Raw genomic sequence first — 21,357 nt, forward strand, 5'->3', positions numbered from 1 at the left:
CAATGGTGGGTGCTTTTTATTACCCAGGCAGTCCCCTTACAAAGGCTTCCTCATTCCTATTTCCCATTTCACCTTGAGATGTAGAGGGAGGTCTTTGTCATCTATTAAAGATGTCCAGTCATAAATCATGTGGGAGAGGTATTTAGTAGAGACATTAACTAGTACCTGAAAGTCTTAAATAAGAAGTGGCCATACCTCTCCCAGTGCTAGATAAGCCCTACTCAGAAGGCTTATTTGGTATTTTCCCACCTTGTGTCAACCTCCTTTATACTTCCCTTATCCTTGTGTGAGAGGTGGTCCTGTGGAGTTTGCTTAGCACTGGAACATGCTTTGTTTGAAGGCCTTTAAGGGCTGTTAAAGGAAGTCCCCTGGTGTTCCCTGATGAAAGAGGAAGTTGGCAGAAGAATGGCGAAAGGCAGGAATCTTGCTGAGAGGCCCTTGGCCACCCCATTAGTGATGAGAATTCTCCATCTTCTACCTCATTCCCTGTCCTGGTGGAATGTCTGCAGAAGATGAGATCCAGAGCCTGCACCGGCACCTGAAGGAAATTATTTTCATCAATGACTGCCTTCAAGAAAAGCTGCAACATCATCTCAGCGTTTCTGACCAAGGAAACGGTAGGGGCGGCCCAAGTCTGCCTGCTTCTGGCAATATGTATCTTTCTAAGGACTTGTCGTGTGTTTCAGGGCTTCACAGATTATAAGAACTTAATATACCTTACTTCACTTACTCTTAGAAATGGCCCAACTAGGGAGAATAGGGCAGGTATGAATAGTCCTACTTTTTTTTTTTTAAAGATTCCATTTATTTATTTGACAGAGAGAGAGAGACACAGCGAGAGAGGGAACACAAGCAGGGGGAATGGGAGAGGGAGAAGCAGGCTTCCTGTGGAGCAGGGAGCCCGATGTGGGGCTCCATCCCAGGACCCTGAGATCATGACCTGAGCCAAAGGCAGATGCTTAATGACTGAGCCACCCAGGCGCCCCTGAATAGTCCTGCTTTTTAGATGAATAAATAAGCTCAGATAGAGGTTTGCCCCAAGGTTGAGCTATCTCTCTATCTTCGAGTTGTCTGACGTCCAAAGCCCTTCTTGTGACTCCTCTGCTGTATGCTTTCTGCTGCTCCTCTCCTCTTGCGTGGTAGTCATTCAGTAGAACTCAGGTTGCTGAGTACCACGTTCAGCAGAGCGAGGGTCCCTGCTGCTGCCATCCTCATCCCCCTCTCTAATGTCTTGGTTACTCTTCATTGTCCCCAACGTGGTTCTTCTCCCCACATCCTCCTCCTGGATTGCACTCACACAGAGGCCATCATTCCTCAGTCTTGGGCTGGGCCAGAACAGTGACTGGGTCTCTTTCCACACCAAAGCAGCAGCTATGTCATGAGAAAAGTCTCCTTCATAATTTCAGCCATTGGGTGTGATAATACTAATGAATGAGCTGGCATTTGTTAAGGGCCTTGTGAATATTAAGCTTCTGTCCCATTACACTAAAGTCCCAACCTTTGAGTCCCCAGGGTTTTCTTCTGGGCTGAGAAAGAAGGGGAAAAGGAATTGCAGAAAGCATTATCTCAAGTGAATGTGTTTAAGTTGCCTAAACTGTAATTATTTCCTGGAATAGGATGCACGTCTAACCTCAACAGGCAGAGCTTGGAGTCTATTGCCCAGCTGTACAATGAAAACAGAGGTATCAGGGAAGAAAGTCTGAGCCTTCTGGCTCACCTGAATCGTATTTCCAGAGGTAAGTGGTCAAAACCCCCAAGAGCAGGTCACTCTCAGAGCCTTCTTTTCTCTTGCCATACCCAGCTATAAAAACAAAAGGTGATGGGGAGGCCACAGCTACCCAAAGCCTCCTGACTCCTAACTCTCCATGTAGAGAGGGCTACCTCGTAGGTGCTCCCTCTACAGGTCCCCAGACTCCAGGCTCCAGGAAGGAGTACCTCTGGGAAATCCACCCTTCAGGTACAAACCACAGCTCACAGATGCAAGCCTGAGAAGAAAAGAACAATCCTCAAAGCTGAGAAGACATAAGAGAACAATTATTTTAATTGAGTAAAATTTGCCAAGATTAGATAAACTCTGTCTTAGAATGCTGAAAGAACAAGCAAACAGAATTTAGATTCTAGGTCAGTAGTCTTTGAGGAAATGTGAGGACCAGAAAGGTACCATGAGCTTAAAAGGAGCAAAACCCCAATTTTCAAACTGATGAAAATAAAGTACTAAAAAATTGAAATAAGTATAGCTTATATTGATCCTTGGCAAAATACAAATTTATTGCAAACTATAATATTCCAATCGCCTTATGGTTCCCAGCTCTTCCTATTGAGAAAAGCCAAACCAAACCAAATTGCCTTCAGATTGGCAAAAATATTTACAAACCTGCAAAATATCTTCAGCCTATCCCCTATATACACCAGACTCAGCATTTACTGAGTTTTTGCTGTGTGCAATGCCCACCCCAATAGACATCCCTGCCTGATCTGGTAGGTGCCCGTTAAGAAAGGTCACCTAAGATTCCTTTTACCTTCTTTTTTTTTTTTTAAGGTTTTTATTTATTTATTTATTTGACAGAGAGAAAGCATAAGCAGGGGGAGCTTCAGAGGGATAGGGAGAAGCAGGCTTCCCACCAAGCAGGGAGCCCAACGTGGGGGCTTGATCCCAGGACCCCGGGATCATGACCTGAGCCAAAGGCAGAAGTTTAACCGACTGAACCACCCAGGCGCTCCTACCTTCTTCTTCTTCTTCTTTTTTTTTTTTAAGATTTTATTTATGTATTTGAGAGAGAGTGAGAAAGAGAGCACAAGTGGGGGGAGGGGCAGAGGGAGAGGGAGAAGCAGACTCCCTACTGACCCACTGAGCAGAGAGCCCCATGTGGGGCTCAGTTGCAAGACCCTGGGATCATGACCTGAGCCGAAGGCAGATGCTTAACCGACTGAGCTACCCAGGCACCCCTTCTTTTACCTTCTTGTACCTACGTTGCTTTTGTTTCCAAGGACTCTTCTAAATAGGACTGTCCTCAGATTACTCGAACCAGTTGCCTGGTGGCTCAGAGAATAGAAGGACCTGGGAGTTTATGTCAGTCCTACAGCACCCAGTGACCCTACCTGTAAATCATTATCCATGATTGACAGGTACAGGCATAGGAAAGCCCAGCTACTTGACTTGAGGGAGCCTTTGTGGTGAATTAGCTTTGGGAAAAGGGAATCTAGAGGTGAACTTAGTAAAGACCCAGGTCGATAAACAGAAGGAAATCGTTGCCTTGGAAATCCAATTGAGAAAGAGAGATTCACCTCAGATTGTAAGAAGGAAGATTAAAATCTTTAGGTCCTGGGGCGCCTGGGTGGCTCAGTTGGTTAAGCGACTGCCTTCGGCTCAGGTCATGATCCTGGAGTCCTGGGATCGAGTCCTGCATCGGGCTCCCTGCTCGGCGGGGAGTCTGCTTCTCCCTCTGACCCTATCCCCTCTCATGCTCTCTCTATCTCATTGTCTCTCTCAAATAAATAAATAAAATCTTTAAAAAAAAAAATCTTTAGGTCCAATGGAAAGAAGCCCATGGTGGGACAGCTAGAGAGAAACAAAGAGAACCATGGGAAATAGGGCAGGTCTCCTAAGTAGTTTTAAATCTGGCTGTCATTATAAGAACCTGGTAAGGTTTTGCCTAACACAAATGCCTAGATATCACAGCCAGAGATTCTGATTAAAATGGTTTCACATGTGTTTGGGGTATTCGTTTTTAAAAAGCTCCTAGGTGAGGGACACCTGGTTGGCTCAGATGGTTAAGCATTTGCCTTCAGCTCAGGTCATGATCTCAGTGTCCTGGGGTCGAGTCCTGCATTGGGCTCCCTGCTGAGAGGGAGCCTGCTTCTCCTTCTCCCTCTGCCCCTGCTGCTCCCCCTGCCCCTGCTGCTCCCCCTGCTTGTGCTCTCTCTTTCTCTCTGACAAATAAATAAATAAAATCTTTAAAAAAAATTAAAAAAGAAAATAAAAGCTCCTAGGTGATTCAAATATGTGGCTACCAATGAGAAGGACCATCAATCTACCAAGATCTCAGCTCACCAGTATAGAAGTATCTCAAATGTGCAGTTACTTATGAAAGGCCGACACTAGCCATTGATGGGATTTGCATTCCTCTCTCAACAGTCTTGTTTGTATAGCATGGAAAAAAGAGAAAAGGAGAGGTAGATGGATGGATTAGATCTATAACCAGTCTATCTGGAGCAGTTTCTCAGATTTTTTTGACCACAAGACACAGAAAAAATACAATTCTTTGTAACCCGATGTTATGTTTAAAACAAACAAAAAACCTTACTATATGTAATAGGTCCTATGTAGTATTTTCCTTCCTGATTCTTTAAGTAAAACCTGTAGTAAACAGTCGACTATATTGATTTCACAACCCACTAGTGGTTCCTGATCGCAATTTGAAAAATTTTGCTTTTGATTAGTCTTTTCATTAAACAAAATCTTAAAAGAGTATTGGGGGCAAAATTTTTCCTCCACCTATTTAGGTTTGAATGATCCAGGACCTTTGAATTAACGAATGATAGATAAACTAACGATAGATAAACAGGAGAAAAGACAAGGTTCCTTTACATATGCATGTGGGAGTTGCTTTATAATGAGTAACTCCCAGAATACCCAGAGGTAAAAGTTTGTATACCAACTTAACAAAGGGTTTCAGGGCTTCAGTGAAAAAGTATGGAAAATTCTATCGGACTTTTGATGCTATTGGTAATGGACAGTCTGTATCCATGCAGCTGAATTCTCAGGAAACTCCCTTGGAAGGGGTGGGAGGGCAGGTTTCATGTGGCACCTGTGTTTTTGGGATGTTCTGCTCTAGTCAGATAAAGGAAATTCAGATAAGATTTTATTTTATTTTTAATTTTTTAAAAAATTTATTTATTTATTTATTTGACAGAGAGAGACACAGTGAGAGAGGGAACACAAGCAGGGGGAGTGGGAGAGGGAGAAGCAGGCCTCCTGCTGAGCAGGGAGCCCAACGTGGGGCTCAATCCCAGGACGCTGGGATCATGACCTGAGCTGAAGGCAGACGCTTAACGACTGAGCCACCCAGGTGTCCCCAGATAAGATTTTAGATGTTTTCCCCATCAAAATACCATCCACTTTTTTCAAAGAAATGGAACAAAAAATCCTAAAATTTGTATGGAACCAGAAAAGACCCCGCATAGCCAGAGGAATGTTGAAAAAGAAAAGCAAAGCTGGCGGCATCACAATTCCGGACTTCCAGCTCTATTACAAAGCTGTCATCATCAAGACAGTGTGGTACTGGCACAAAAACAGGCACATAGATCAATGGAACAGAATAGAGAGCCCAGAAATGGACCCTCAACTCTATGGTCAACTAATCTTTGACAAAGCAGGAAAGAATGTCCAGTGGAAAAAAGTCTCTTCAACAAATGGTGTTGGGAAAATTGGATAGCCACATGCAGAAGAATGAAACTGGACCATTTCCTTACACCACACACAAAAATAGACTCAAAATGGTTGAAAGACCTCAGTGTGAGACAGGAGTCCATCAACATCCTAAAGGAGAACACAGGCAGCAACCTCTTCGACCTCAGCCGCAGCAACTTCTTCCTAGAAACATCGCCAAAGGCAAGGGAAGCAAGGGCAAAAATGAACTATTGGGACTTCATCAAGATAAAAAGCTTTTGCAAAGCAAAGGAAACAGTCAACAAAACCAAAAGACAAGCGACAGAATGGGAGAAGATATTTGCAAATGACATATCAGATAAAGGGCTACTATCCAAAATCTATAAAGAACTCAACAAACTCACCACCCAAAGAACAAAGAATCCAATCAAGAAATGGGCAGAAGACATGAACAGACATTTTTCCAAAGAAGACATCCAAATGGCCAACAGACACATGAAAAAGTGCTCAATCGCTCAGCATCAGGGAAATCCAAATCAAAACCTCAGTGAGATACCACCTCACACCAGTCAGAACGGCTAAAATTAACAAATCAGGAAACGACAGATGTTGGCGGGGATGCGGAGAAAGGGGAACCCTCCTACACTGTTGGTGGGAATGCAAGCTGGTGCAGCCACTCTGGAAAACAGTATGGAGGTTCCTCAAAAAGTTGAAAATAGAGCTACCATATGATCCAGCAATTGCACTACTGGGTATTTACCCCAAAGATACAAAAGTAGGGATCCGAAAGGGTACGTGCACCCCGATGTTTATAGCAGCAATGTCCACAATAGCCAAACTGTGGAAAGAGCCAAGATGTCCATCAACAGATGAATGGATAAAGAAGAGGTGGTATATATATACAATGGAATATTATGCAGCCATCAAAAGGAATGAGATCTTGCCATTTGCAACGACGTGGATGGAACTGGAGGGTATTATGCTGAGCGAAATAAGTGAAACAGAGAAAAACATGTATCATATGACCTCACTGATATGACGAATTCTTGATCTCAGGAAACAAACTGAGGGTTGCTGGAGTGGGGGGTGGGGGGAGGAGGGATGGGGTGACTGGGTGATGGACACTGGGGAGGGTATGTGCTCTGGTAAGCACTGTGAATTGTGCAAGACTGTTGAATCTCAGATCTGTACCTCTGAAACAAATAATGCAATATATGTTAAGAAAGAAAAAAAAAGAAGAAGAAGAATGTAGCAGGAGGGGAAGAATGAAGGGGGGGGAATCGGAGGGGTAGATGAACCATGAGAGACGATGGACTCTGAAAAACAAACTGAGGGTTCTAGAGGGGAGGGAGGTGGGAGGATGGGTTAGCCTGGTGATGGGTATTGAGGAAGGCACGTTCTGCATGGAGCACTGGGTGTTATGCACAAACAATGAATCATGGAACACTACATCTGAAACTAATGATGTAATGTATGGGGATTAACATAACAATAAAAAAATTTTTAAAAAAAGATTTTAGATGTTTTAACTTGAAAATAATCTTCACACCAAATCTATGATACCTTCAAAAGCTTTTAGATATTACTGTCCTAAAGAGAATATAACAGCAAAAAATTCTAAAACTTTAGAATTTAGAACTGAGCACCTGGGTGGCTCAGTTGGTTAAGCATCTCCCTTCTGCTCAGGGCATGATCCCAGGGTCTTGGGATCGAGCCTTGAATCGGGCTCAGCAGGAAGCCTGCTTCATCCTTCCCACTGCTTGTGTTCCCTCTCTCGATGTTTCTCTGTCAAATAAATGAATAAAATCTTTTAAAAAATAAAAATAAAAAATAAAACTTTAGGAAACAAATTTATATTTATATTTGCCTTCCCTATACTGAAGTGAAATACTTAAAAATAAAATCTTCCTCCCCCAAAAAAGTCAAATAAATAAATAAAACCTTTAAAAAAAATTTTTTCCCAAAGAAGTAGTTTGGAAAGAATTAGGTGATAAGGAATACCTAGGAATGAGAAATTACTTTTCAGTTTTTACTTAGGAACTCTGTTGATCCAGTGGAAATATTCCTACAAATGTTCCTAAGTAACAACTGTGTGTTGCCGTGTGAAATGGAGAGACCTCTGGCCCTGGTGCTTCCACCCAGCCAGACCCGAAGGAGTTACTGAAGGTTCTTGGTCTTGTCACGAGAAGAAATTCAAAGATAGACACGCAGCTCAGTAGATGAGTAAAGAAGCAGGAAAAGTTCTTTAAAGCAAAAAAGTACACTCAAGATGTGAGAGCAGGCAAGCTCAAGAGAGATATGAGAGCAGCATTCCCTGGGGGTTGGGTGTCTTATATTCACAGTTGTTAACTAGGGGGCGGGAAGCAGTGTTTTGGCTTTTTCTTCCCAATTTGGTCAGGGGTTTCCTGTGATAGCTTCTGCCATCTTGGCTGGTCTGGTTTGATCCAGCATCTTGTGGAGTGCTCCAGGGACAGGCCTTTGACCTTCCCAGTATCTGCCCATGACTTCCTCATTGTTGACCTTCAGGTATCCTGTCAGAACCTAACTGTCTACTCTAACAACCTGATGTAGAATTAACATTATAAGATATTGGTCTCTAAAGGGTGTAAATGGATCAGTCCCAGGTTTAACTTTGCTCTTTATTTGCTAATTTTCTCTTTTCTCTTTCTAATGATTCCTTTCTTTCTCTGTAATCTCTTAAGAGGAATACTTAAAAGAGACTTCCTATAAGGTCTTATTCCTGTCCCAGCCAATACACTGTCGGAGCCTGTTGGCTTCCTCCAGACTGGAGCCTTTCCTCTCCCTTTGCTTAAACTTTGTGACATAGTGAAAAGGCTCAGGGCATGGATTTTAGTCTCAGGATTTTCATTTATAGGTCTTGTGGCTTTAGTTAATACTTTGTCTGTTGATACCACTGTTTCCTCATGGCCAAAGATGGAACTGTACTTGGATGGTAAATTAATTCCAGTACCAATTCCAACTTTGCCGGGGGGGGGGGGGGGTTGTTTCTCACACCAACAAGCAATTTTTGGGACACCACCTGGATGTCCTACAATTCAACTCAATTCTGACATTACCTACTAGGTTTACCTAGTAGAAGATAGCATCAGATTCCAGAGGTTAAGGGTTCAGTCCTGTGAGACTGTCCCCCACCCTGGCTCCCAGTTCAGATGCTAGCAGCAAATCTAGGTTGTCACCTATATATCTGAGTATAATTCAGAGTTTCCTGAGAACCCCCTCCTAGGGTTTGATTAATTTGCTAGAGTCGCTCAGAGAACTCAGAGAAACATTTTACTTACTAGATTACTGGTTTATTTTTTCCATGTATATATGTGTGTATGTATGTTTGTGATCTCTGCACCCAGTTTGGGGCTGGAACTCATGACCCAAAGATCAAGAGTCACATGCTCTACTGGCTGAGCCAGCCAGGAGCCCTGATTACTGGTTTATTTTAAAAGGATATAACTCAGGAACAGCCAGAAGGAAGAGATGCATAGGGCAAGTCATGGGGAAAGGGTGCAGAGCTTCCATGCTCTTTCTGGGAGCTCCACTCTCCCAGCACTTCTTTGTGTTCACCAACCCAGAAGCTCTCTGAATCCGCATCTTTCAGGTTTTTAATGGAGGCTTCATTACATAGGCATGATTGAATAAGTCATTGGCAGTTGATGACTGAAGTCAACTTCAGCCCCTTTCTCATCCCCAGAGGTCAGGGGGATAAGACTAAAAGTTCCAGCTCTCCAAATCATATGGTTGGTTCCCCAGGTAATCACCTTCCTTCCTTCCAGGACTTTCCAAAAGTCACCTCATTAACATAACAGAAGACTGATTCCAAGCATTTTAGGAGTTCTGCCAGAAACTGGAACAAAGACCAAATTTACATTTCTTATTATAAATCACAATATTACAGATGGTGTCTAAGGACCTTGCTGGTTTTCAAATTCTAGGACTCTTCCCTTGGCACCACCCTCCTATTAAAAAAAAAAAAAAAAAAGGACATGTATTTAGGAGCAGGATTTCCATGCAAAATACGCTCTTATTTCTAGAACAGACTGTTTCTGAATGTGCATGTTTGAAGCAAGGCACATCTCCTGGGAGGTGTGAAAGGCCTTCCTTTTTCTCCAGAAGAGTAGAATGTAGAGTAAACTGATCCCAAGGGAGGAGGTGGTAGGGATTCGGCTAACCCACTTGCAGCGGCTTTGAGCAGGGCTATTAGCATTATGAGGTGGTGGGGCCCTGTATTCCACACCACAGGGCACATGGTATATTTCAGAGGACTTTCCGTCTAATCTGCTAGTATAACTCTTTCCAGACTGTAGTTTACCACCATGACTTATCCACTTTTCGGGTTGCACTCAGCCTCTTTTCTTTCTTAGCTGTCACTTCAGCTTCAGGTATCAGCAGAACCAATAGAAGATTCTCATTTAATCTAGTTTTTTGTCTTTTCTTCTATTTCAGGTAAGAACTAATAGTGGAAATATGAAAAGTTCTTATTTCAACAAAGCTTAGTCATAAAGAGTTCCCCCATTGATGAGAAAAGCTAAGACAACAAAACAGTGAAATTCCCAAATCTGAAAGCAAGAAGCCTTCATCTCTAAGAATCAAATTTCACAGCCACTCTGGATTTTTACTCCAAATGGATAGTTTGATAGCAGAAATCACAGCTCTTCAGCCTGCAAATTTGACAACTACGTAAGAGACACCAATACCTAGATTCACAGATGATCTTGACCTAACCCTTTTTTCTCCCCACCCCCATCCTGTGGATAACTGGAGTCAGCAGCAGCTAGAAGAAAATGTCAAGGACTTGGGTCAAGAATAAGTCAGAATAATGTCATGGCAGACTATTCATCCGCTCTTCAGCACATGTCCATTTCCTTGAAGGATGAAAGTTTAGAAATCTCAAAGAATAAAGTTTATTTTATATACATTCTGTTGCCTGTCATTTTTTTTTTTAACAAATCAAAATTACAAAGTTTTCTTTCTCCAGCTAACAACAGGAAACTCAATATGTCCACTATATTTATATCCCAGAGTGACAGCAACCAAGTCTGGGTGCATCACTTCATTCCAAAATTAAATGTTATTGAACACCTGGTATTAAATACAAAATTACGTTGTGTCTCACACTCTGGGAACTGAGATAACTCAGGCAAAAAAATCTGCCTTCACAGGCATCTGTAAGCAGAGCAGCAGTCTCATACATGTCTACCTGTGGGGGACCCAAAAAAAGGATGATTGAATCACTGCCAGAGAAGGATCCTGAGGGTTTTTGTGCACTCTTGTACTTCCTGTATAGGTCTAGCAAAAGTTGCATCCTAGAGGTCTCTGTTTAGAATACACAGGGAGAAATAGTGTATCTGCAGGAACTGGTAGGTTTCAGATAACTCCACTCTCATTTGGAATTTTTTTTCTGAGAATAATTTCTGAAAATAAGTACCCATTGATTTGTCTTTTGCAATTAAATATAAAAGCCAGACATCTTATTCTGAAGCTTTGAAACATACGAAGTAGCCTCAAACTTACCAGATTTCCAGGCTTGAAGGCTGATAATGTGAGAAGGACAAATCCTAGATGGCAGGAAAGGATCCTTTGATGGGTGTATACAGCAAACTAGTGATTTAACCTTTTCTTGTACTGGTAGGTAGTATTGAGGACTGCCATACTCTCCTGCAAGCGGGAGACACATAGAGGGCCAATTTTTAGTCCAGGACTCAGATAGCTGTTCAGTCTCACATATTTTACAATCAATGTCCCTCAAAATTATTTACTTTGAAACATTTCAAACCTCCAGAAAAGTTGGAAGAATACAATTATCACCTTTATTCTGTTCATCTCAATTCAACAATTAACGTTCATTTCTCCTTTTCTCTGTCTACATAGACCCACACCTTCATTCTTATTACTTTAGTAAATGCAAGCCCACTTCGCCCCTAAATACTTAAGCACGTATTTCCTGATATTAAGAGTATCATCATATATAACCATAATACAATTCAGTTATCAAATCTAAGAACAATATTAAATCAATAACATCTAATATATGCTGCGTAAATTTTCCCATTGTTTAAAAAATGTCATAGCTATATACACATGTATGTATATAGATAGAGATGCATTTAATATCTGTGTCTATATCATATATATATGAGAGAGATTAAGGATTAGGAGTGTGTGTTGTGATACCGATATTTCCCCAGGCTCTAATTAAAGTTCCTAAATTTCACTTCAGTCCTTATTACCTGGAACTCTCTCCTGATATCTTTGTTTTTGTTGTTTCTGATGATATTACATTTTCGAAGAGGACGGGCTAGTTATCTTGTTCAAGATCCTACCTTCTGACCAAACAACATCTTTGAAAAGAACAACACATAAGTATTTGTGTTTCCTATTGCATGCTGTCAAGAAGCAAACTGTCCAAGAACAAAGCTACACAATACTGTGAACATTTTTATGTCGAAAATATTAAAGGAAATGCAGCATCTGCCAGCAGGGTTAGTACTCTGTGTTGTGGCAGCAGTAACCCCGGCTCCAATCCAAAACCGTAGTGCCTGGCATCTATCTTGACAGGGACTGATTCTTTCAGTTTGCTTTTAATCCCAGCACTGACTGTGACCCTGTTTTGCCGCCAGAGATTTACTGCTGACTCGCCAGCACAATGTGGTCAAAAGGGAAGGAAAACCCACAGTAAGCACTCCTAGCACCAAGTGTTTGGGAAACTTGGACATGCCCCATCTATGAACATGTGCAGAAACTACTCCAAAGTGCTTCCTCTCAAGGAGACTTGTCTGTAATTTCCACTGCTGAAACTGTGCCGTCATAGCTGTTTTTCTGGTTGAGATATTTAAAATAGTGGAGGCTTTTTAGGAGAAATGAGGATGACCTCAGCATATTTTAAATAAAATCCAAACTCCTGTAGCCATAGGTCTACACAGGTTTATCTCCATTCCCCATCAATATGGACACTAGTTGTTCTAGCACCATTTATTGAACCTCATTGAATTGAAATTTTTACTGAAAACCAGTTGACCAAATAGTTGTCAGTTTTAGGGCTCTCAATTTAGCCTATTTATTGGTGTATCCTGCTGCCACTAGCAATTTGCCTTGCCTGCCATAGCTTATAATAAGTCTTTTTTAAAGATTTGTTTGAGAGAGAGAGCAGGGGGAGGGGCAGAGGGAGAGGGAGAAAATTTCAAGCAGACTCCCTGCTGAGCATGGAGCCTGCTGCCAAGGGGCTCCATCCCATGACCCCTGAGAGATCATGACCTGAACCAAAACCAAGAGTCGGATGCTCAAGCGACTGAGCGCTCCAGGGGCCCCAGTAAGTCTTAAATCAAGTAGTGTAAGTCCTCTAGTTCTCTTCTTTTTCAACAGCTCAATTTTGAAAAATGTGAAACTCTATGTAAACAATTACATAGATTAAGATGTGTTGTCATTTTCATCCTTTTCATTTCAGTGTAGGACACATGCCCACCTATGTATTGGTTGACCCCTGTGGTCCAAGGTTCTCTATTGTACCCTCTAGGAAAAATAAATCTCCTATTTCTGCAGGCTGAGGAAGAGGCAGAATGTCTGCAACACTCAGCAGAGTCTGGATTTTTCCTGAACAACAACAACAAAAATTTAGATCACTTTCTGGCCTTTGATCTTAGGAAATGTTTCCTTTACTTCTTTCTGAAAAATTTCCAACTGTGAAGTAAAGCCTTGTGTTATTTATAATTTTTCTTTGTAGGAAAATAGAGTCCTATGGAAGATCCCTAATTTGTTAACCTGATTGTAAGATCTGATGTTGCAAATTGGAGATTAAGGAAGACTTGACTTTTCTCTGCTTATGAAAGAAGATGGGAGAGAGGCAAAGATGTGAAGTGGGAAGAATAATCTGGAACCTGAACACTAATGTTAGGATTTGGCAGTGAATGTCAGAGTTTGGAAAAGGGAAGTGACTGGATGGGCATATCTAGGGAAAAAAAAAATAATAACTTTAGTGGAAACAACAGATAGCTGGGGCGCCTGGCTGGCTCAGCTGGTAGAGCATGTGACCCTTGATCTTAGGGTTGTGAGTTCAAGCCCTGTGTTGGGCATGAAGCCTACTTAAAAAACAAACAAACATATTTAAAGTCCCTTTTATGACATTGCTTATTTGCTAATATATAATTCTTTTCCATCTTTGTAAATGTGGCATAGTTGAGCTTGATGTGTTACAGGTTTTTTTTTAGAATGTATATTTTTATTTTTTTAAAGTATGCTCTATGCCCAATGTGGAACTTGAACTCACGACCCTGAGATCAAGAGTGGCATGGTGTACTGACTGAGCTAACCAGGCACCCCAGGAATGTATATATTTTTTTAAATGACTATTCAGATATTCATCTGTGAACCTCTTAACCACATACATGGCCCTATCAGCTGTGCACTGAGAGTAAAATGGGCCCAACCTGGAGATCTACCTGGGAAAGTGCAATTAAAATTAAGGAGAGGGGTTGTGACTGTCTCAGAAATAGTAGTTTTCCCTAATGTAGCAGTTTTCCTTCACACCTGATCCTTTCTTCTTTATTTTTTAAAAAGTTTAATCTCTACACACAACATGGGGCTCGAACTCACAACCCAGAGATCAAGAGTCCCATGTGCCTCGGACTGAGCCAGCAAGGCACCTCCTTTCTTCTCTAAATAAGGGCAAATGAAAAATAGAAGTACTCAGTTGCACCCTTGGAATCCACAGAAATCTGGCTGAGGAAGTTCAAGGTAAGATTAGATATTGCCTCCTCACTGGTAACCTGGCCAAGGCTGTCTGTTTCCCTTTCTTTGGCAAGGAGATTCAACTCACTTTCACCAGCCATGGGAAGACAAGGATCCGGATGAGGCTGACTTAGGGTAACTTTTGATCCTGAAATCTCACAGGATTTCTTCCCTTCTCTTTGAACTACCTCTCGCCTACCTAACAGGAGGGATTCACTGCCTTTCTTTGTGGTCAGCACTCTTTTGGGGTCCCTCATGGACATGTGCGAGGTAGGCAGCTGGCTTCTATGTGTCTCTCCCAGTCTGGTTGTTTTTCAATGACCAGAAATGACCCACGACATAACTCCCTGCCTGTGGGACCAAAAGGATCTGGACACCAGCGCAAGCTGTAGACATTACGTACAATTAACTCCCGGGGTCCGAAGTGCACCGCTCGCTTGCTCCCTGGATTTCCGGTAAAGAAGAAAATACTATCTCAAAATCTTCTCTGCAGGCTAAACTGAATGAAGTGTGAGGTTCCAAAAAGGTCAAGAAGAACCTTACTGAGTCGACCCAAACCCCAGTCTGGCCTTCCAGGACAGGCTTGAATGAGTCTGATTTTAGGATAAACCCAAAGAAAAGGAGCAATGGTAGCACAACCCGAGGATAGGGAGACTAAAGACCCAAATCATAACCTCTGAATGAGGTAAGGGCCATGAGTTGAATCGGTTTCCCACATTTATGAAGAGACTCATTAGCCCAACTTCAGGGACCAGGACGGCAGAGAGAGCGCACATCAGTGGTTCTCAATAGAGGACGATCTTGCCCACCCCCACCCCCTTGCCCACTAGGACATTTGGCAATGTCTGAAAACTTTTTGCTTGTCACGACGTGAGGGTGTGTTTGGCTTCTACTGGCATGTGGTCCGCAGACGCCTGCGAAGCCCCAGCCTACAGTGCAGCCAAATAGCATACAATGCACGGGAAATCCCTCCGCAACGAAGATTTACCGTATCAGTATCAGTGGTGCGAGGTTGAGAACCCCTGGTGTAGATCAATGTCCACACTTTATTTACTAGACAACACTAATTACTGACTTACGGATATGCAGTCTGAGGAAAACTGGTTTGTCAGGGAGAACTCTATAAGATTTTGGTCTGGGCACACGGAAGGGTGGAGATCGCATTAACTAAGGCGGGAGAACTGCAGGGGCCGCAGGTTGTAGGCGGGAATAGACCCCGGGTCCGGTTCCGGGCCGCCGAGCCTTGCTGAAAGTGGTCTCGGTCGGCGCCGCCTTCGTTGCTGCGTCTCCCGGAGTCCACCGGGTGATGTTGGGGACCCAGGGGTCTCACGCCGGGCGCCTCCCCTCCCTCGTGTCCGCACGCGGTCGCCTCGCGAAGGCGCGTCCTCAGGGCAGCTCCGCGGCGCGGCCGGGCGGGGCCTCAGCCAAACGCTCTGGGACTTGCGGACCTGGCGGGGCTCGGGGCGCGTCTTTGGCTTCTCCCAGCACTCAGTGCGTCGCCGGAGGGCTTGCTTTTGGGGGAAGGCAGGGAAGGACTAGTCCTCTGGATCTTTCCCGGAAGGAAGGGCGGCAGCCCCAAGGGTGGGTGAGTAGTCGGAGCTTCTCGGTGCACAGTTCTAACGGAGCTACAGTGAGTCGGAGCTGCGAGAAAACGAAGTAACACGTGGTGCCCTGGTGACGTAATGGCTGGGACTTGGTGCTTTTTCCCCACCTTGGCTTGGGCTCCATTCTTGGTCAGGTCACGTTTTGGCAACGTCTCCCTTCACGCAGGAATTCTCTTTATCCCTGGGTCCTTGGTCTGTTGCCAAAGACGCATGCAGAAGAGGCTCCGCAGCGAGTCCCAAAGCTCCGGTGAAGAAGGGGAAGTAATGACGGTCCGCTGGTGGCTTCTCAGACTCACGCTGAGCAGCCAGCTCCTCACGCTCGCCACAGGGGGCCTCTTACTTGCGCGCGCCCTCTTTTTCCCGTTCTGATCCTATCTCCATTTCACACACGGGCTGGAGTGGCTGTAATAAGCCGCTTGTACAAACTTACACAGCCAAGCGCAGAGATGCAATCTCGCCCTGGGTTCAGGCCCGGACCACGCTCTTGCTGTCGCCGCCCCTGAGGCGCTCGCTCTGCGGACGGTGACAGTCACAGCCTCTGTGCTTTCCTCTGGAAACGGGATGGTGCGCTCAGCCTCTTTGGTTATCTTTGCGTGTAAACTGCTTTTGGGGCGTATGGAGGAGGTGGCTGCCGGAGATCCGGAGAGGAAGGGAGGGAGGTGAGCTGTGGGTGAGGTGCTCGCTCTCCCAGATGAAGCGCTGCAGTTGTCCGCAGGTCTTACCCTCTCCCGAAACGGGACACAACTTTTGTAGGCTCTAGCCAACAATGGAAGGGTTTTTGTGTGCTAAATCTATATTTCTCAACAAATTTAGATATCATTTTTTTTCTGCCTTATTCTCTTTCCTCTTCTTCAACTCTAAATATGTTAGAACTTTTGATATTGCCCTATAGGTTGCTAAGGTTCTGTTTATTTTTTTCTCAATTCTTTCTCTTTGTGCTTCAGGTGGGATGATTTCTGTTTCTCTCTCTTGAAATTCACTGAATTTTTGTCATTTCCATTACGCAATTAAATCCATCAGTGATTGTTTTTTGAGAACTCTTTCCAATTTCCAATTTTACATTTTGGTCCTTCATTTACTCTTTCTATTTCCGGATAATTTTTTCTAACTTTTTATTTATTATGGTTATATTTTTCCTTTACAATCTTGAAATAGTTATAGTTGTGGCATAGTATTTCTTGCCTCTTAGTTTCAACATTTGGGTGATGTCTAGGTCAGTCTCCCATGATTGTCTTATCTTGAGCATGGGTAGAGTAGTATCAGAGTAATGTATTAGAGCATTTTGAGTTGTATTACGGATACCGTGAATGGTACACATACAGATTCTGGATTGCTATGTATTACAAAAGCACTGAATTTTTATAAAAGCAGGTCTGGTTGATATCAAACTGCAAATTCTCTCCCTTGCAATGGATGACAGGTGAAATCTCAGTTGTCACTTCAGCTTTTGCTGAACTACTTGGAGGCTGCCCAACATGCATTATGCAGGAGTCAGCCAGAAACTTGGGCAGAATTTTACAAACAACTTAGAACTTCCTTTCAGTGGCTTTTTTCTTTATGAGATTCCTCTCTACCTCTTGGTTTTTTTCAACTGCTATGCTTGCCCAAGCATTGTCCTCTGCTCCTTTAATCCAGTAAGACAGTTTGGTTTTGTACTGGAATTTAGCTGACCCAAATAGGGCAGACCAAGGTGTGCTCTCAGCCAGAATTTTGCAAAGTGGAAAACTCACCATGTCAATTTTACCTTGTGTCTGCCTGCTTTTGTTCAGCATCCCCAGCACCTTGAGGTAATATTTTATTTATTTATTTTTAAATATTTTATTTATTTGACAGAGAGAAACACAGCAAGAGAGGGAACACAAGCAGGGGGAGTGGGAGAGGCAGAAGCAGGCTTCCTCCGGAGCCCGATGCGGGGCTCAATCCCAGGATCCTGGGACCATGACCTGAGCAGACACTTAATGACTGAGCCCCCCAGGTGCCCCAAGATAATATTTTAGAAACACATATTGTCCCCAGTTTATAGTTGTTATCTGTAGGAGTACTCTGAAAAAAAGTAAGCAGCCATTACCAGAAGTTTAACTTATTGTCTCAGTAATGGCAGCCTAGCAAATTGGGCTTGAATCTCTGCATGGTTGTCTAAGCTTGGCACAAGCTGCTTCATGGATTTCTAAAGTCACTCCTGCCCCAAGTCTGAAAAGGAGATATGACAAAAACCAGGGTGTATGGAGAAAGATAAATAGGGGGCACGAGTAAGGGGATTGGCCTGTCCAGAGGGTGAGGAGCTGGATCACCAGCAGCACTCTTGAGAAGGGACTAGAGTGGACCATCATCACTTTTCTTCCTTCATCAGTTTTAGGGCTTCACAAATTGCAAGGAGACCAAACCCTTCTACATCTACCCCCTTATGGTATACCGCCGAACTCCTCTGTACACAAAGGATATTGCTCCTGAATGCTGAGACTTTACAAGAAAGCACATTCCCTAGCCAGAAATTGAGCCTGGGCCGCAGAAGTGAAAGCCTTGAATCCTAACCACTAGACCACCAGGGAATTGACCTCTAGGTCTTCTGCCCTCTGATGATAGCTCCATTGGAATGGTACTCCAGCTGGTTTCTTCCCCCTATCCTTCCCTGTCTTGCCTGCCCCTCCAGGGATGGTCTAAAAGGTCCTACCCTCCAAATTTTCTCTAAGAAGCAAGCCCACAGGCGATGCACCAGGTGCCCTGTCCCCCAAGTAGCAGGCTGCCTAGGCAGCCAGGTGTACAAATCACGGAGGGAATTTGCACCTCTTGGCTACAGACCTGGAGATGAGCCTTTTCACTGCGACAAGGAAGAGACCAGATTGCTGGGAAGAAGTGGGAGGGGAGGCTCCCAGGATGAGGAGAAGCTGAGCGCTGAGACCCAAGGGATCAACAACAACAGGATTCAGACGCATGCAGGAATGGAGATAGGGTGGATGAAGAACTCTTTCAAGCAAGGTCCTGAACAGAACTCCCATGTTCTTCCTAAGACATTTTATACCTTACAGTGTTTCCTTGTCAGTTGGAATCCTTTGTTCCCATCCTTCCAATGCTCTGAGCAAAAAAACTTAAGAGTTCTTTTTGACTCCAGTATTTTGCTCAACCCCCACATCTAATTAGTCAGGAATTCATGTTTTCCCATCAGTCTGTCGACCTCAGAGAGTCGTGGACCTGGGGCGGCGAAGGAACTGAGAAGAAGAGACAACAGTGTAGCGAGGCACAGGGGACCCCGAGCAAACAGCCCGAGGTGCCGAGGTTTATTTTCCATAATCTAATATACCTTCTACAATGATATAGCTCTATAATGATTTACAGCAGGGGCTTAATAAGGCACATTCTTCCACGTACACAGGGTTAGTCAAGTGAAGCAATGGGAGTGGAGAAGGAGTAAAGAAATCTGTAACTGGCTGTGATCAATTAATTGTAAACACCATTGTACTCAGACCTTAACACAGGATAAGAGAACTAAGAAGGGAATGCACAGTGTGCTGTTTACAGCTGGCTTCCTATCTATGAAACATCTTCTGCTGTGTACTTTAGAACAGACCACATACATCCCAAGGGCATTTCACTCTGATCCTTTCGGGTTATTTTTAACCCTGCAATCTCGAGTTTTCTCAGAGATCTTGGAGTCTGAACGAATATGCACCAGTGGTAGTTGTGGTGTTCTGTTTCCCACATCAGTCAAGTATGGATGTTGGTCTATACTATCCTCCTCTTTCTTGATCTCTGAATTAGAGCAAACAACTGTCTTGATAAAAGTGGAGAAATCAATTTAAACAAGTGATCCTTGGCTCGCTCAAGGTCTTCGGTTCCAGACACTTAGTTGCAGGATGGTTGGGTAATGTGGTTGATGTTTGGGTCTGAGAGTGAACAGTCAAGAAAGAATTCTTGAGACGTTTTCAGTGCAAAAAGGTGGTTTTATTAATGCACAGGCATAGGACTTGTGGGCAGAAAAAGTTGCATTATAACTGTGAGGAGTGACTGATAATATAGGTTTTTTTATTTGTTTGTTTGTTTGTTTTTTAATCCTGTGAAGGGGAAGGTGATGTTAGGGCTCCAGGAAATTGAGTCTATAGGTTCCTGGAGGTCTGGCTATTATTAAGATCCTGTTTTTCTTGTAAAGTTGTAACAAACTTTAGTTTGTTGTAACATCAGTTTCTTGTAACAAACTGATGGAGTTTCATGTCCTGCATGACTGTGATCTTTATCAGTTGACCATTTGTTTTCTCTTTGTTCTTGGGCAGTCATTAGTGCTTGAGGAATGTCCCACATATCCCTCCTTGGGATCTGCCAGTTTGCCTTTTCCCCTCAGCTTGCCTTTTGTTATCTCATCAGTGGGGTTGGCTTGTTTTCTCACCTTTTCTTTGGCTCTGTCCTCAACTTCAGCCTCTTATTGGCCTGTCCCCTCTTTGTGCCTCCTCTCCTCTAGCGGAGTCAGGGACCCCACACATTCCTGTTCAGCCTGCAGGGTGGCATTTTAGTGGAATATGACAGGATCCTGAGAGGCGCAGGTGCACTCAAAGTGAGTTTATGGTTTCCCCAGTGACAGCAGTCCTTCACACTCCTGTAAAGTAAAGGCAACTGCTCCCTTTGTTCTGTCCAGGAGGGACCCCAAAGTGTCCTACAAACAGAAAAATGATGGATGGATCTTCTTCTCTGACTGGGCAGGGAAAGAGGGAGATAGATCAAGAAGGGAAAGAAAGGGGGGGAATTTCATGAAATTTCCTGATCTAAAGCTACCTAGAAGTCTGCCTTATCTGGAACTGCCCTCTGTCACTGATGAGAGTGATATGGTCCATTCCTGCCCTGGTCTCCAGTTTGAGCCAGAGTTGAAAAAGGCCAACCACGTCGGCCTGGTGTCTAATAAACCCATTAGATCTTTCAGTTACTCAGTTGCATTTTTGCTCTTCAGCAGAGGCAAACCTGAAAAATTTTCAGACATTACCTTTCTCTGAAAACTATCCTTACCTTTTGGGGCGCCTGGGTGGCTCAGTCGTTGGGCGTCTGCCTTCGGCTCGGTCGTGATCCCGGGGTCCTGGGATCGTGATCCCGGGGTCCTGGGATCGAGCCCCGCGTTGGGCTCCCTGCTCCGCGGGGAGCCTGCTTCTCCCTCTGCCACTCCTCCTGCTTGTGTTCCCTCTCTCGCTGTGTCTCTCTCTATCAAATAAATAAATAAAATCTTAAAACAAAACAAAAAACTATCCTTACCTCTTTGCTAAAATTTACACTCCAAGACCTGTTAAGCAGGAAAACTAAAAAGGCAAATAAAAAGATGTTTTGGGTGTTGCAGAAGCTGAAATAAAACTGTCCCTAAAAAAGAATCTCAAGACCAATGAGAGAGAAATCCTGTGATCATGAAATCTGCATGGGCTGTCCCCAGGTCCTCCACATTCAGGCAAATCCTGAAACCTTTGTGGTCTATATTCCGCCTGGTAGCCTGATCTTCAAGTGAATTTAATACAGGCCAGAAAACATAGTTTGGCCTATGTTGGACATCTTCAAACAGACAAATGCCCTAAGGACGTCAACTTCTGCTCCGGAACCTGCTAAAAGATGAAAGCTGTGATTAAAATGTTGGACTTAAATTAGTCGACTAGAATAAGTGACAGA

General features: G+C 43.6%; 1 pseudogene; it reads left to right on the forward strand.

Annotated features, from left to right (window-relative positions):
- The first annotated feature begins 499 nt into the window (after positions 1–499).
- The window catches only part of LOC110578477, a 64,298-nt pseudogene continuing 43,440 nt past the window's right edge, over positions 500–21,357 (forward strand).

Source organism: Neomonachus schauinslandi, chromosome 4 (genome assembly GCF_002201575.2).
Source record: "Neomonachus schauinslandi chromosome 4, ASM220157v2, whole genome shotgun sequence".
Lineage (NCBI taxonomy): Eukaryota > Metazoa > Chordata > Mammalia > Carnivora > Phocidae > Neomonachus > Neomonachus schauinslandi.